The sequence below is a fragment of the Falco peregrinus genome, chromosome 3 (assembly GCF_023634155.1).
Source record: "Falco peregrinus isolate bFalPer1 chromosome 3, bFalPer1.pri, whole genome shotgun sequence".
NCBI classification, from domain to species: Eukaryota; Metazoa; Chordata; class Aves; order Falconiformes; family Falconidae; genus Falco; species Falco peregrinus.
The window spans coordinates 42,701,724-42,714,958 of NC_073723.1; the positions used below are offsets into that span (position 1 = coordinate 42,701,724).

Below are 13,235 nucleotides of genomic sequence, written 5' to 3' on the forward strand. Positions count from 1 at the left end.
CAACAGAAGACTAAGAAGGGACTGGCCAATTCTGCACCAGGAGGAAAGGTCCTCAGTTCACTAACAGGATCACGAGCAGTGCTGGAGGCTGATGCTGGAGACAAAATGGCAAGGTGCTACACACATGTCTTCCGAGCTGAAGTAGTGTACACTGAAACTCACTACCAAGTCTACCACTATCTCCTCATCTCCTCATGTCATGAAGAACATGAGTGACCCCTTTTAGGAGACTTGCTTTGGCTACTCTTGGATTCTGCTTTATTCTGTGCTTTCTATTGCATTCAGATCAGAGGAAGTTGGGAAGAATGTGATACACAGAATTGTTAGTTCACTTTGAATTGTATAAATCTAGAAAGGCCTTAGGAATTTCTTTTCTTTCCTTTTTTTTTTTTTTTTTTTTTTTTTTTTAAACCAGCAGTCATTGGAATGTGAAGAAGAGTTTTCCTATAACAGTTTTATGGCACTGTGAGCAGTGAGGGTTGACGAAAGAACACAGAGGGCCTGTGACGGGGTGTGAGAGGACATCCAGAAGCATTGTAGCAGGCACAAAAGTCACCTGGGATCTACACAGAGAATTCTATTCTTTGAGTTTTCAAGCAAGATAGTAGATACATATATTTTCTTAAATAGAAGTAGATATCTTTTGCCACCAATTAATAATGTTCTTCTCTAAACTCTGATGCATCAGTAAGCTCATACTAAAAGTATGTTAATATTTCTCTGTGAATACCTAGATTCATATAGTCTCTGACTTGCAGTATTGATTAAATCCCCCTTGTACCACACACACACACAACACCAGCAAATAAATGAATGAGACAAGAGCTTTCAGCCCCGAGCCTCATTTCAGTGTTAAAGCTTTTCCTTGCTTCTCTAGGGATATTCATGCTAATGACTTAATAAGGCAAGGACAGCCATTTCCATGCCTGAAAACATGTGCTCAGACTCAGGAAATGGTTCATGAAGTGGGATAGGAGTCGTATATTTTCTCAGAGGGAAAAAGTGGAGTAGTTCTCTATTGTGCAGCACAACCCTCAGTCCACAGTTAACTTTAACAAAAGCACCATGACCAGTTCAAGCAAACAAAACCCCCACACCATTAGCCAAAAAGACAAACATATCACAAAATAATATGACTTTGGAAGTATTTGTTGTACTAAAGCGGATATTGTTGCAACTGTGGAAAAGCTTCCTCAGAGCTTTCTGCTGTAGAGCAGAAGATGTTGCCAACTTCAAAGCTGATTTTTAGTTAAGATCCTGCTTAATCCATCTGACTGCAAGTGTTCACTGTCTTCCCCAAGTAGTCCTTTAACTTGAGCATTGAAGAAGACCATAAACAGAGACATGGTCTTTATGAAAGCAGTGCTTCCAAACTGAGTCATTCGGGAAGAGTTATACAATAAGTACAAATTCCCCAAAATAAGAACATGTATTATAGATGATATATGTAAAATAACATATATTTGCATTAGTCTCACATTCTAATAAATAGAAAAGATCACATGCAAACTGATTTTCAGAAAAAAATCATAATTTACACAAGGAAGATGAGTTTTCTGTATCTGTTAATTGAATTGATTCTCTTGTATAAATTGCTCTCCATGGTGTAAAATGGCAAAGAGCCATTGCTTACCATGGAAGTGTGTATCTGTCCTCCTATTGTAAGCATCACTTTCATATTATGGATTTAAATATGATTTGCTGAGTGAAACACACATGAAACCCAGAGTTACTCTCTAAGCAAAGACCTGCAGAGGAATCTATCTAGGAGTTACTGATCTGAAGGAGAGACGAAACTGCCTCCTTCACCCAGGAATTTCCAGGGCCAAGGTAGAGAACTGGCAGCACAGGCAGCTGCCTTGGGCAGCAGCCTGCAGGGAGAAACTACAGTGGGTCCACGCTTCATCTGTCCAGCTCACAGTCCCACGTAGGAGGGAAAGCTCGCTTTCATCATAGCCTTGGACTAATATGTTGAATCACTTTCACCATGTGCTTGGCGTAATATACTGGATTAGGACTAATTCCCCATTCATTATTCCAACAACCTTAGATCTAAACAGCAAAAGTGGGAAGAGGCTATTTCCAGTAGAGATGGAGAGTAGGTAGGTGCAGGCAGTCATAGGGTAGCATCCTAGCAGCTGAAGCTATCCTCCCAGCTGAAGGCATTACAAATTCTAGCTATATCCAACTTCCCTGAAAGACATTCATGATGGTGGAGCACAGCTGGGGAAAACAGGACACCTATCTCCCTTTTACAGGCACCTCTTGGTACCCTTAGTTAGAGGGACCTGTCAGCCTTCAAGGCCAAAACCTGGCCAGAGGATGAGGTCCCTTATTGTTCTTTGCTAAGTGAATGGAGACACTTGCCTTGCTGGAGCAGCAGTAACCTTGCAGAGAGCACCACTGTATGCTTGGGGCAGAGCGGCTGGGAAGCTGCCCAGAGGAAAAGGACCTGGGGGTGCTGGTCGACAGCCGGCTGAACGTGAGCCAGCAGTGTGCCCAGGTGGCCAGGAAGGCCTCCTGGCTTGTGTCAGAAACCGCGTGGCCAGCAGGACCAGGGCAGTGACCGTCCCCCTGCACTGGGCACTGGTGAGGCCGCCCCTCGAATGCCGTGTTCAGGTTTGGGCCCCTCACTGCAGGAGGGACATTGAGGGGCTGGAGCGTGTCCAGAGACGGGCAGCAAAGCTGGTGGAGGGGCTGGAGCACAAGGCTTATGAGGGGCGGCTGAGGGAACTGGGGGTGTTTAGCCTGGAGAAAAGGAGGCTGGGGGGGGGACCTTGTCGCTGTCTACAACTATCTGAAAGGGGGTTGCAGCGAGGAGGGTGTCTGTCTCTTCTCCCAGATAACAAGCAATAGGACAAGAGGAAATGGTTGTGCCAGGGGAAGTTTAGATTAGATATTAGGAAAAATTTCTTCACTGAAAGGGTGGTCAAGCATTGGAACAGGCTGCTCAGGGACGTGGTGGAATCACCATCCTTGCAAGTGTTTAAAAACCATGTAGACATGGCACTTAGTGACATTGTTTAGTGATAGACTTGGCAGCCCTGGGTTAACTTGGACTTGATGATCTCAAAGGTCTTTTCCAACCTAAATGATTCTATGATTTCCATACAGCTTCTGCACAATGTGAAGCTTTCTGGAAGTCTAAGTCCAGGGCCATCTTTGCATTGCTTCTAAATCACTACAGTGGCACCCAAGATTCCTGCCTTGCCACCAATATTATTCCACATCTACAATGGCTTTCTTTAACTTCCCAGACCATATGGCTTTGATGGACCCACTGAGTCATAAATCCCACAAGTCCCCGGGCTCTAGTCCCTGAACCTAACTGCTGTAGCAATTTAATTTGAGCCATATACTTTCTGGGACAGCAATTCCATACTTCTTTAAAGCAATCCAGTGAAAAGGAACTCTCTGAACTTAGAAACTAACTTCAGTGAGGATTTTGCCTGCGTATGCACAGCAGAACCGAGCTATTAACTGCTGATAGACTGGCTCTTTGAAATATGTTTTGTACTTTGATGTTTTTTTAAGAAGGAAGTTAAAAGAAGTTAAAAGAACATTTAGATTCAATGATCAAGTGTTCAAAGCACTTCTAAGTTCTCAAATTAAGGTGTCGTTTAATAAGGCATGGGTTACATGCAAGTTTACAACTATAGTTGGGGATATACAAGAGAATCCTGAAGTTTCTCAGGTTGTTGTCATTCTGGCTGAAGCCATTGGCCTGAGATTTTATGATGTTTCAACTGTTTTGGTAACATCTACCTTGTTTTTTGCCCATTTTTTGAAAAAAAGGAAAACTGGAAACCCAACAACACCTTGATGTTCCCCAGCAGAAGTCTGCAGCAGATTTGGGTTCCCAGCTTCATGAATAAAATGAAGTAGGATATCGTGCCCTTTGTAGACCAGCTACTAAGGGATAGAGAAGAGAAATATACTCTGATGGTTATTTAATTCCTAGTCAGGGGTGGAATGTTCATAGCTATTGCCTTTTTAAAATCACTCTTCTATTTCTAAGCTCTCCCACTGTCCTTTGACTCCTATAAATCTCATTCATCTACTCACCTGTTTATTCTTGCCTCTTTCAAAATCTGCAGCTTTCAACATTAACTAGGCTGTTTCTTCCTCCTTCTGTTTTATGGCAAACAATATGTTAAATTCATACACAATCTTTTTTCCAGTCTAGTAAATATCAAGTAATGTCAGGGGAGACCTGTACCTCTCTTGCAGCTCTGGGAAGGTATATGATCAACTCAGCTGACATATCAGAGCTGTATGAGGATGGAGCATGTTCAGTGCACTGGAATTTTTTGCAACTCTGCAATTTTCAAATACATATACTCCAGCCAGTTGTAGATAGATTTTCAAAAGGATGTCAAAGAATAATACATTTTTATTCTCTGTTGCCAAGTTTTTAGTCTCTTATTGGGAATATTCTATTTTGTATAAATAATTAAACATCCAAGCGAGAGCAAGACTGGTTTTATAGCCCCAATGGTTATGACATTTCTCTAGTCTATTGTTCATATCCCTGTTTCAAATTGGACAGCACAGCAATTTTTAATCTGGTGTTCTAGATTTCAGGTAAATGGTGTAACCAGCAGGCTTTTCTCACATTTCCATGAAAACAATTCCAGGGGATCATTTGTTTGTTCTAATGTCAACCAAGCAGCTTTTCATATCATGGTCACACGTAGCCTTGAAGAATGTGCCTTCCATGCATACAACTGGTACAGGCTAATATTAGTAGGAATAGATTGAAATAATTCTTATAATGTTACTAGAAGAAGCAATTTTTACTCCTTAAATCTCTGATGATCAAAATTGAAATCCTTGTTTCACAAACATTGGTGTATCTGGGCCTTTAATCTGCTCCTGTTAAAGCAGGTTTTTTTTCCTTTTTCCACTGACATACACATCAAGCTCCAAGTTCATTATAGGAGATCAGTATGCTATATCATAAGACAACAAAACACTATGCTACAGCCATCTTTGTTTGTTCCATGATAAACAGGAGGAGGTTATTAACCAAGACTTTGTAATTCAAAGGAAATTCTCAGCCTAAAACACAACTAATCTCCCAATGCTCTGCTGATGACATACAGAATAACAGAGGATGACCAGCCTCTCTTCTCTTTTGGACACATACAGATGCCATCTGGGATGCTCTGATAGTTGCCCCATTTCCCCCTCTGCATGTAGCCTCCTGTGTAAGCGGGAAACCAAGAGCAATGATCACCTGAGAAATGACTGTACTATGTGTGGTGTCACCATCAGTGTGCACTTTGGGGACAGGCTGACTGAGCTTTTAAAACCTCTGGGTTTGTCAGATGACAGCAAGCATGGAAAGAAGCAGGCATTTAAAAGGGGAGCCTTCTAGTCTTGCTTAATTTATTTGAAGTGAAATTTTCTAAATGTTGGGGAAGGAAGAGAGGATGTGAAGGGAGAGGGAAAAAATGAATGTTATACCTCCCCTATCCGTTTTACCATTTGTTTCATAAAAAGATGTTAAAGCACAAGTCACTTGATTTTACAATTTTTGTACTACACATTCTTTGGGGAAAACACTGTGAGACCTACAAGCTTTTGCAGATAATTTGGCGTAATCTGTAGAAAAGTTGGTGTGTTTATGCTGTGTTTTGTAACTGGCCACTAATTCCCTAAATTAGTTTGTAGTTAACTCTCTCTTTGTGTGTGTAATGGGCTGCTGAGGCAAATATTTTACTGACTTCAATTTGTGATAAGTATGCCAGTCAAATGCTGTGGTGATGTGCATTAAATGAGTTGCAAGCAATGATTGAGTTATGCCGTCTTCCCAATGGAGCACTAATAAAAAACTTTATACCTTACAAACCATCATAACTCTGTATATGCCACATGAAATAAGGTATTAAAATGTTTTAGAGAGCTTTAAAAATTTTATTGGTACTTTTTTGGTATTGCTCCACCTCTAAAGCTGGACTTCCTTAATTAGTAAGGACCTAGGTTCAGCGGAAAAAAAATAAAATGTCTGGGAAATACTGGACCCTTTAAATTTTAAGTACTCCAGCTATAGTAGGGTTTGCTGTCATACAGTTAATGAAGTATGCTTAGACAAAATGGTCATCCATCCTAGGCAGAACATTCATACAGATTAGCCAGTACATTCATTTGGGGTTTCTGATTTAATTTCAAAGTGAGTTAAGTTCTTGGTTTGGAGGAATTATTTTATTCTTCCCAGGATCTTGCTGCTCATTAAAAGATCACTGCACACAGAAGAGTCATTAGCTATTCTATACGTCATAACAGTATCCACTCAAAGCGTTCCTAGCTGCAGACGGAGGGGTCAGCAACGCTTTTGTCAGAAAAGATTTCTCACGAAAGGAAGCAGTTGGACATTCCAACTAATTTAAAACTCACAGAGAAGCACATGAATCCTATGTCCCAGAAAAATCCGGCAGTCATATTTTTTGCAAATGCTGGCTTTCCCTCCTCTGGTAGTTTGTCTGATGGACATGTGCTTGAACAGAGCACTGGAGCCCTGCACACTTCCGAATGAGGCCTGGAGCCATAGATGTCTGTGATGAACTGCAGTTTAACTCTTTCTTGCAGCTGAGTTTTTCTGCCTTGGCAAGTACCCAGCTTGCAATGTATATATTTCTTAAGTTGTACCACAGACTTAGTTATACCTGCCCTGATATGCAAAATTCATGACCCTGGAGACCTCGATAACACAGCTTCTGCTCTATGGGTCCATGAGTGGAGTGAGGAGAGGGCAAACAGCCGTGCCAGCCCCTGCTGAGGCGGGCAGCTGACTGGGGTGAAGTTTCGAATAATGGGGAAAGCACAGCTGGGCCACCTCCCAGTGCAGCACCCTAACCCCACTGGAGCACTGTTGCAGAAGCTTCTCTTGGCTCTGACCCCAAAGAGCTGTGTCTCAGCTGTGGGCTTTTTCATGTGTTGATGATACAACTTACATTACAGTCCCACAGTGGTGCTTTACCACTATGTGTTTAAATAAACATATCTTGCCTTTTTCTTCACTAAATCAGCTAGCTACCATGGTCTCAGTAACAGCTACTCAGTTTCCTCCTTCCTTCTGCCTCTAGGTTATTTTCTTTGGCTAAACCAAATGGGTAAATTCAGGGGAATGGGAAAAGGCACAGGGTACCCTTTCTGCTTGCCTCTCCAGAGAGCAGCAGGTGACTTCCCACGGCTGCCTCTGCACCTGCTCCTCACCCGTTTTTAGGGCTGAGATGTTACAGAGACTCTGAAGTGTCACCCAGGTCTGCCAAGTGTGCCATCTGAGCGGCATCCAGGCAAATGCTGAGGATGATTTCTGGCTTAGGATATGACTGTAGTGCAAACTACCCTGAAGAAAAGGTACTAGGACAGTGGGAGAAGGACTTTAAAAAGGCTTCTCGGAGGCTACATCTGCATTACAGCTGGAGGTTCGACGGCAGAATACCAAATCAAGTTTAAAGTCGTGGGTGAGGGGAGGATGGTACTTTCTGCAGCAATGAGACACACAAGGACTTGGCCTATTTGGCTGCTGCCAGCAGTACTCCACTGCTATCAGGACCTGAGATTAACTCTAGCCCTACTATATGTATGCACCTCTGATTACAACGTGGCCAGTAAGTAAACGGCAGCACCTGAGAGTGGTTTAGTACTTGTTTACTTCTTTCTGAGTATCTCTGTAGCAAAAGGGAACCAGCAAATTTTCTGTGGAGATTGTGGTGGAAGCTAGTGAGATTTTCCACCCACTAGATCTATGGAGAAGGATCTTTAGCCTAATTTACCTGAAACTGTCCAAGTTAACCTTAAGATCTTACACTATTTTACTTCTGCATGTAAGTGTTGCTAATAGCTAAAAATCAGGGCCTGGCAAGAACCACCACACAAATATTTTGTGCATAACTGATGGCATAAGAGCATAAGCAAAGCACTTTTAACAGCAACTGAAATACTAATATGCATTTTTAAGATTTGGTGACTAGGCCATAAGGATGTCAGTATAATCCCTCTATCCGGGACTTTGCACTTCAGTTGCTGCTTATCTGATACACATTCGTGGAACATAAATATGATCTGAAACATCTGTATCACACTTGTGGAGTGTCAGCTGGACACTTACACTTTCCTGTATGCAGTTCCTAAGTTTTCCCCTGTGGCCTCTTCCAGGGACCATCTTTTAAGTCAGAAGGTGAAAAGGAGAATGCTGTAGCTTCAAAAAGAGGTAGAAACGGCTGCCTTAGTCCATAGCATAGCAAGAAGAAGCGTATCATACAATTGTTTAAAAACAGAAATATCCCTCACTAAAATAAACACCCACATCCTGTCTGCAGGATGAACCAAAATTTCCTTTTTCTTTGTCCCAGATCCAAATTACTCAACTTTTTGAAAAAAAGAGCTGTTGTAGATTTTCTGAGAGGCTCTTTTATCAGGTCGATGAAGCTGGGCAGAGCACAGCGTGGTGGTACTTCTCCACCTGCAGCACACATCCCCACTGTTGGCTTCACGTGCTATACTGCCATCACCTCCTGCTTGCTCTCCTTTGCCCAGCTCCTTGCACTGTCTGGCCTTCTGCCTCCTTCCTTCTTCATCTCTTGCCTTCCTCCCACACTTGCCTTGTGGCAGAGTCCATTAGCTGAGAGATTTAACTTGCCAAAACCAGCAAAGAATTGCCCACACTTTTGCTGCCTTTCCTGTCAGCTTGGGGAGTCGAGCTTGCTCATGGTGGGTGGTGCCAAAATGAAGTTGCTGGAGAACAAGGCAGAGAGCGGGCAAAGAAGATTTGTGAAGGGGAAGCAGGACCTTACCCCTTGGTAGTGGTGAGAAATTTTGCACCTAACTCTATGCCTTCAGGTCTGTCTCCATTAGAGGCAGCAACCACAATGAAGTCATGTCCCCACTGGATTTTATATGTAAAATAAAGGTATGCCTTATGCTTCAATTCATTAACCAAGACAAGATCTCAGTTTCAACAAGTTGCTGCTAACTAAAGCTACCATCTGAGTGCCCAGGAAGCAAAAAAAAATTCCTTTTTTCAGTGTTAGCTCTAGACTTTTTAGCTATTTCACAGTGGGTCTACAGAGTATTAATAACATGTAGACAAAAAATAGATTTTTAAGTGCACACCTGAGGGCAAATATGTCAACCTTCCCCTCTAAGTTTCCTCAACATGCCAAGCCTTTCTAGCTGCTTTTCTGTTAGTTGCCAGTATCACAGGCAGCTAACAGAATCATAGGCATCTCGTGGCATGTGATGAACTTACCGTTACATCCCATTTTTAACTCTGGAAATTTGAAATGACTCCCATCATTGCTGAATATCATTTGGGAAGCCAGTGAACAGTTAACTTAAGTCATTAACCAAGTCTGTGGTAAAGCAGGAAATCTATGCCTGTGTCATCTAAAATCCTAATTATACATTTAATTGTGCAAGAGCAGACGGCAAAAGTGTAGATACCAGATTACAAGGCATATGCTCATAAATTCCAAACCTAACCTAAGCCATAGTTACCTCTACTCTTGAAAAATATAAAACAAGAATGATTATCTTTTTTGTTATTTTCTTTGCAAGCTATGAGGTACTTTGGGAAATAAAGTAGTGAACAAATTGAAATAATTTTATTCCACTTAAAATGCACCATATAGTGCCATAGATACTTACTAGGAGAAAATCCCAAAAGGAGAAAAATTAATTTAGAAATCTTTTCTAATGGGACTTGTTGGAGGAGTATAAAAAGATTGCCACTTAACAACTCTCAGTTGTAAAAATATGATGGGTTAAAGTTTGATAGTCAGCTGCTCAGCAACTTCAGTGCTTTTTGGGTAGCCCAGCAGCCCATAAATAGGATGCATAAATGCTTAGGCACCCCAGTATCTCCAAGAATCCCATGAATATGTCTAAAGCACCCATTTCACGCAAGATTACCTTTCCTACATTAGACAAATTTACTTTCTACAGCTCAGAGTTCTGTTTTCTGAGGCCATTGGATATTTGGAGATCCTGTCGACATCTCCGGCGCCTCAGCACTGCCTGTCACCACATCTTATTCCCATTGTGGACCTTTCAGAATGGCTCTGACCTTCTGTTGAGTTATGCAGAAGAACCACAGGCTAAGTGGGTAGTACTGACAGATATGCACTGATGTGGATCTCGCTGGCAAAGTTAAGAACTATTTTTGGCTTTTCATTTTTAATATCCACAAATCAGCAAGAAGTGAACTGGAAAGTGAATAGCCTTCTCCAGTAACATTAAGAAGTTATACTCCTTAAAATGTTTTCTTTTTTGGAGATGTCAGTACATACAATTGGATGACTTAGCTTATAATACACCATATGTTACCTCAAAATTGAGAGCATTGGTAAAACCGTTGTGCATTAAAACTAAGTGCTTTCTTGCTTTCTTTTGGCATCTGTCCTACAATAAAGTACCTTACCTTAAAATAATCTTCCTTTTACTCATGGGTCCCACCACATTGGCTGGGAGGATGGAGTCACTCAGTGGGAGAGAAAGCCGTATCAAAGCCTATGGTTAGTTTAAGCATATTTGTATATTTGCATATTTAGACAGAGAAAGGAATGGAAAGCATTCCCCCGCCCCCCCTCTTTTCGATGGCTGTCATTTTGAGCATGGGTAGAGGTAGGATGAGGTTAAAAGTTCAGGAAAGAGAGAAAACACAGAACAACATCCTATGCACTCGCTCTAACTGCAACAAGGGGCTTAAAACCCTTCCCACGTATTGCCATATACAGTACTCACCGCAAGTAGTCCCCTATACTGTCTGGCTGTGATTACAGTTCATTTCTCAGCCAGGAGCGGGGTAGGACAGTCCCGAGCCCCGGCAGGCGACTGCTTTCAGCACGCTTTGCTGGATGGATGAGACCTGGCATTCCCAATTAGGGCACTCACACAATGCAGCAGCCAGGCTGGGGCATTGCCATGCAGCCCAGCTCCTCGGCGCAGGCTCCCTCCAAGAGCCCCACTCCGCCGGCACGGCAGCTCCAAGGTAAGGATCATGCTCCCTGCCCTGTATTTGGGTGCAATAACCACAAGAAAATTTCTACTTGTTTTCTGTATACACTCTCCTCCTCACAGGGAAGTGCAGATTGGGATTTCTGTACAGCACCATATTGAAAGGATGGGGAAGGGGTGCTGGTTTCTCCTAGGCTTCTGAGCTGCATCAGGAGGGAGCGCTTCCAACTGAAAGGAGCAAGTAACAACCCATCGGCCAACAGCGAGCAGGCCACCCTAGGGTGGCAGGGGGATGCCTGCCTGCAGAGCCAGCAGGTATTTGAGACTGCTTGTAGTGGAAAAGGGATCTGCTTTTACTTTGTCTGGGGTGGACTCATCTCTTATTCTGATATAGCCAGAGTAGATTTAATAATGCTTATCAAATGTGATGAATGATTCACACAGAAAATTCTGTTTGTGTCTGAATGACATTGAAACACAGGATTAGACACTTAGCTTGCCCCAGACTTACTAGTCTTGAATTTCTGAGGTTAGAAATAAAACAATTAGCATACATTAGCAACAAGGGAGGCCAGGACATAGACTCCGTGTTTTCCTGAGTTTCAACATTCCCACTTCCAACGGCACAAGCAACAACCCCAGAGACCCCTGCCTTTCATTTCTGCTTAATCTATATGGGAGGGAATAATTTTTGATTCCAGTTGCTGATGGGGATTTGTATAACATCTTAATTCACTGGCTGAATATCATCCTTACCTTAAAATTTTGCACGATAGTATGTAGCTACTGCCACTCAAAGCCTTCTTGCAGCTATTAAGAAAACTGTTCTGGGCTCATGAACATCACCAGCTTTGTGGATAACTGTGAGGGGCCTCATTTTCTAGAGAAATATGTTAAAAATAATTTGATCACTCTCATCTCCAGCTCCCCACCTGCAACCTGCCACATTTTAGTGGGCACTTTATCTGTTACACTGCTCCCCGACTTCTTTACCACAGTAGGGAATCTGATGGCTTTTTTTTCCCCAGTCAGTATTATTGAGGGTTTTGTTCATTGATAAGAGGAGATTTGCTGTACTGAAATCACAACAGAAAGCTTCTAATAGGTGCTGTGATAATTGTTCCTTCTAGCAAAGATTTAATTCATATGATAATCTGTCATCATCTGGCATGTCATCCTAAGTGATTTTTAATGCTATATTGATCTCAGCTTCCATAATTGGCCTCTTCAAATAGTTCACTTTCTTCTTCTCAGAAAGAGAAATTGCAGGTTTTGTTTCTTTTAGCCTCTTTTACTAACTGGTACATGCTGCCATGGAATTTAATTCTCTATAACTTCTTTTTTTTTTTTTTTAACAGACTACATTTCTGGAGCCTAAATAAAATATAGTCAACTTGCATTTGATCTTGAAATCTTTCTGTAAGCTGAGATTGCTTACTTGAGAAAAGAAATAATAACTAAAGAAATTGAATGGCGGTAATTTGCCTATCTTTAAAAAGCAATGATTTGATTACTTCACACAAAGGATGTCACTCCTCATAATATCTCATCCGGAAAAAAAAAAAAAGAGATGAAGAATTGTCAAAAAAAAAAAAAAAGAGCAAGAAGGAAAAAGAAAAAGAGGTGGTTGCAGACTGTTGTGAATATCTTTCTGAACAGTTGTATTCTAACCTATATAAATCGGCAGCCACAGATGCAGTAGCTAAGCTAACAAAGGCGCATGGTGCTCTGTGACCCTCATCATCCCAGTGCATCTGAAAACAGAACTCAGAGCTATAAGGTTACTGTGAATGTGGAAAATGGCAGTCAGTCAGCTCTTTCGCCAGACTTAGCAAAATCGTAAGAATAAATGAAAAGTGAAAACATGTAACCAGTTCTTTGCACAGGGGTGGGGGAGAGGAGAGAATTTTGGGTCGTCTAACAGCTAATGTAAACTACAGGGTAGATTCCTTCCAGAGCTAAGCTTGTGATTACATTAATCATACACGCTAGAGCTAATGCTATACATTACACTTCCAGGATTTCAATAGCGGGTTAGAGCTATAAAAGAGGGAAACAGTCCCCAATATTGGACACACCACTAACAGAAATAAAGAAGGGGAAAATAATTGCTGAAACAGCTAGTCAGCTGAATACCAAGGAAATAGTGAGTGAGCAATTATCAGTTTGTAATCGATGTGACCATTACCCTCTTCTATAGCCTCTTTTTGAGCATGTCTTTTGCACCTGGCACTTCAGCGAAACAGTAGCTGAAAGAGGACTCTGTAACATGT

General features: G+C 41.8%; 1 long non-coding RNA gene across 1 annotated transcript; it reads left to right on the forward strand.

Annotated features, from left to right (window-relative positions):
* The first annotated feature begins 10,813 nt into the window (after positions 1-10,813).
* LOC114013079 (uncharacterized) lies at positions 10,814-12,481 on the forward strand. Its single transcript, XR_003555925.2, has 3 exons — positions 10,814-10,996; positions 11,086-11,277; positions 12,321-12,481. It is a non-coding gene; the product is annotated as an uncharacterized LOC114013079 (long non-coding RNA).
* The last annotated feature ends 754 nt before the right edge of the window (positions 12,482-13,235 follow it).